This window comes from Pinus tabuliformis, chromosome 7, assembly GCF_031772625.1.
Source record: "Pinus tabuliformis cultivar Carrire ecotype Pingquan chromosome 7, CPIR1, whole genome shotgun sequence".
Lineage (NCBI taxonomy): Eukaryota > Viridiplantae > Streptophyta > Pinopsida > Pinales > Pinaceae > Pinus > Pinus tabuliformis.
Window position 1 is genome coordinate 1,623,441,877 of NC_142293.1, and position 4,551 is coordinate 1,623,446,427.

Below are 4,551 nucleotides of genomic sequence, written 5' to 3' on the forward strand. Positions count from 1 at the left end.
CATGAGTGACAGATATCCATCAAAGCTTATTAAAATCCTAAAACTATATGAGTGCATGTCATGACACTGGTGGCAAACTTTTGAGAGTAGAAATGTGCATGTCATGACACTGGTGGCAAACTTTTGAGAATAGAAATGCCCTATCATTGTTGCAGTTAGGCTCTAAAGTATTATGAAATGTACCTTTACTTACTTGTTTTTGCACTCTTTGTCATTAAATTCACTGGCAATTGACGACTTTAACACTTTTATTTTGTTGCCAGTGTTTAATAGGAAGTTCATAAGAGGGTATCTGATCCTTAGAGTCAAGGATACATGGTTTAGAATAGATTGTTGATGAAATGGATCAGGATATAGCTATCTCAACAGGTAGGCTGCCTACCACTGCTATTAAAGGTTGTGGGGATAGATGTTGTAAGTTTCCTGGTACCGATTTTTTATGCTCCAAGCTTTGGAGGAAAAGCGAAGGAAGATATGCACCCACAATAATTTCAACATTTGATGTTTCATCCTTAAGTAAATTTGGACGAGCAACAAATATCATGGAGAATATAAGGCATAAAGGCATGCCTGACGGTTTTATAGTGAACCCCTTGGTAGATATTAGAACGCTCTCCAGGAGAGAGTATTGAGTCAATTTCAGATGGCACTCAACGACCTATATAAAGAACTCAAAAAGAGATCAAATAATGATAGGGGCACTAGAATGAAAAGTTTTGGCAAGAGTACCTCTGTAGGGAGAGTTTGTAGAGCTTCAAAGGATGATGCTACTTTCTTTGTTATGTAGTTTTCAGGGAAGAATGGAAAAATAAACCTGTTGGATCCATGAAATAAAATTGAAGACCAAATACATTCGAGATTAGCACTGAGAAATTTATGTTCTAGAAGACCAAATACATTCGACATTAGCACTGAGAAATTTATGTTCTAGAAGGACAAGGCATGAAAGTAACGTTTTCTGAAGTGTTTGGACACTTGTTGTAGACTTTCTATGAATGGGAGACGTAGACTTGGAATTTATAGAGGTCCTCTGTTCTGGGGAAGATCTCTTATTTATTGATTAGGATTATGAATTGAAGTAGCCCTGTCCTGGAGCACTTATTAGAAGGGACCATCATTGAAGTGCTGCAAACTATCTTGCAGTTCTTATTGAAGCATAAATAATTTGATTCAATAGGTTATTCATCCAATCAACCTATTCTCAGAAGAGGATGTATTTTCTTCTGTATTATAATCTTTAGTGTTTTGTGTTCTTAAATATAAGTTCATTTATGTTTCTTATTTTGGGTATTCATTTCATTGACTTGACTGCAAGTAAAGGTCTAGATAATCTGGGCCTACCTCCTGAAGCAAAGTGTTGTACATAGGATCTCAAACATGTAGACTTTTTTTCCTTATAAATCTAATATGCTATGATATAAAATATTGTATGGATTAGTGAAAAAATAATCAATTCTAATTTTTCTATCAATGCTATTGGAAATGAGCATTATCAGTTTGTTTTGTGTTCGCTGTTAGATTCACTAAACAATTTAGCAGCATCACGTCCTTTACTTTCCTGTTTATCTGAATTTTTTTGTGTCAAATTCCAAACTTCACCTTGAATATTGATTTCTTTACTAAAATATGTAGCATTATTTGAGAGAGTCGTGTTATGCTCCGAGGGTTGGAGAATGAAAATGTTGTTTTCTAGTATAGTTCCTACAATGCAAGTAGCACCGAGTTGTTCATATTTGAAGGGATTTCAAAAATATTGACCCTTTCACTCACCGAAGACTTTGACAAGTTCTGACTTCATAATACAAGTATAGAGGGCTACTTCTTACTCACAGATAAATAAATAATTGTTTATTAAAACTTTCAAATGAAATTTTGCAGTTGTGCATGTTATTGTTTTTCATTACTTCCCACAAAAATCTCAAATGTTACTTCCAAAAAAAGCCCAAACCCTTGAAGCTCTTCACATAAGAACTTAACATATAACCGGCTTATAATTATTTATCTACTTCATTGACCATGAATACTTTTAACTACAATAAATATGAATATTAATATGACCACTTTTCATTGGCAAGTAAATCAAAGCATGTTATAAAACAAAGAACCAATAATTTTGTAGTGTTGCACCAAGTTTGTAGCTATCATGACGACTTCTTTTTCTTTCTTTTCTCTTTTTTTTTTTTTAATTTTTTTTTATTTTTTATTTTTTTTTATTGCAACATTTGATGACCCATTTCAAAGATTTCCACAAATTTTGTCAAACAATAATGATATGTCCACAATTCTGATAATAAATTAGAATAGAATTTGGATTGATTAATTTTGATTTTATGCAACATTATGTAACTTTTTTTTAATTACAATGATGTTGAACTTCAAAAATGTTATAATCATTATAATACCTAAAAATATAATAAAAAGGAACATACAAATATGATGGTTTTATTGTAATTTAGGTAGTTACAAATCATGTCATTTATTCTGTTTTTTGACATCATGTGTCCATCACCCTTACTGGCGAGACTTGCCACTCTCCAAACTCGCGAAGACTTGCCTCATACTCGGCCAATACTCACCTTTATCCACCAATACTCATCCTTACTATGTTTTAAGTTTGATTTTTATTTGGAAATTATTTCCTGAGTCACCAAGTCTTGTTGAGTCCAAGGCCAACCCAATCTTTGCTAACAAGTGTGAGAACTTTGGGTAATATATTACAAGCTCTTACCAACCAAAAACAAGTGTGGAATAGGGTTTAGAGACTTTATTGCACTAGCCTCATCCTATACATTTCTATTCATCCTTCTGCCATTCGAGTGTGTCTCCTCCTTTTTCTAGATTTAACCTTCCTGTCATTCATATCGTTCCTTCCCTAGATAATCTCTAGAAGATAACCACAAGACAATGTAAACATGAATCTTTAATATGTATCCATAGGGTTGAACCTTGAGTTTCCCTCCTTGAAAGAAAATTTTCGTTTTTGATGGTGTACCATTTTGTATTTTATACTTAGCTTCTTATTATAAATCTATTTATCCATTATATAGCTTGAGTGGCCTAATGATTAAGAACATGTTTTTTCTCTTAGGGTATCATAGGTTCAATTCTGAAAAGGGGTAAGGTAGGTACACATGGACCCCAACAACCAGAAAGTTTTTTGTAATAAATAAATTTATGACTTTGATAATATGTTTTAAATATTAAACTTCATAATATATTAATTTGTGAATATTCTCATTAGTTTGTGCACCTTTGCACACTTACCGTGCATATAGTCTACTTGTTTGATATTAAGTGCTTATTTAAAAAATGAAAATAAAGTTTAGGTCCTCATTCTAGGTTTCAAAATTAAGAGTCTTTGGACTAAAAAACAAGAGTTTTTTTTTTTTTTGGTTTTGTTTTGTTTTTTAGTGACTACTATGATGAGTGATCTATAGCAAATAGGATATAAAGATAACATACCTATGAATTGATTCTAGTTTTCTCATTTACTGACTATTATGATGAGAGGTCTACAACAAATAGTTATTTTAGTGACTATTATGATGAAAGATCTATAACAAATAGTATATGAAGGTAATAGGAGTATGATAGGTAGCTTAGAACTTGGATTTAAGACCAATTTTTCTCCAAACAAATTTGTTAAAAATATAATGAGATAGTTGTTTTGATTGTTTTCTTGCCGGCTTTTTTGGGGAGTTAAATTTACTACAAAAATATGATTGAATTATTTTGACCTTCTCGATAGAACTTACAAATTGTTCTTTCATCTTAGTCTGAACTAAGAGGTAGAGCAATATTTTGAAGTGTGGCAGGAGTAAATGGATTCCACAAATGATAACCATTTATTGTATGATTAGCTAGTTCTAACCATGTAACCTTCATTTCATTACTTGTAGTATTATTGTTGGAGCATCGACATTCATTCTGTAAATATTGCATTTTTTTCTTTGGAACCTACACACCCTGCAAACTATCTCACGACATTTGAATGATTTATTTTTGTGCAGAAGCTATTGGAGATGTATTCAACCTATTTTTGTGTATTTTTTGACTAGAAGCAACCTCTTTATTTTTTGGATAGTATTTTCTATAGTAACTCTCTCCTCCCTTGTGAAAACTAGTACAATTTAGATAGTAGTTTCAAGTCCCATCTCAAGTCTCGTAACATTTTTGGGGGTAGAGTTTTATATATTTTTATTTGTTTGTTGTTCAAATGTGATAAATTGTCATTCCCAAATACACAATAATCAAATATTGCATATCTTAAATCTTTGTATTGCCTTTGAAGCTTCCCTGCACCAACATTCTTATATTAATCTACTTATGAATGTATCTATGGATTTATGAGCTAGAACAAAATTTAAGTAGAGTGCCATAATTATGAAGTATATATATATATATATATATATATATATATATATTTGGCTCAAGTTGATAGTTGTGAGTGAAAGTGATTCACAATTTATAATTCCTTGCATTGTTTTTGGTAGCCACACCGATTTCTAGTTCAAGGTCTCAATTCTCTGCTCCACAAGGTTTTTCTGTTCC

General features: G+C 31.8%; 1 pseudogene; it reads left to right on the forward strand.

The window, feature by feature from the left end:
- The first annotated feature begins 315 nt into the window (after positions 1 to 315).
- On the forward strand, positions 316 to 1,257 carry LOC149254452 (uncharacterized; annotated as a pseudogene).
- The last annotated feature ends 3,294 nt before the right edge of the window (positions 1,258 to 4,551 follow it).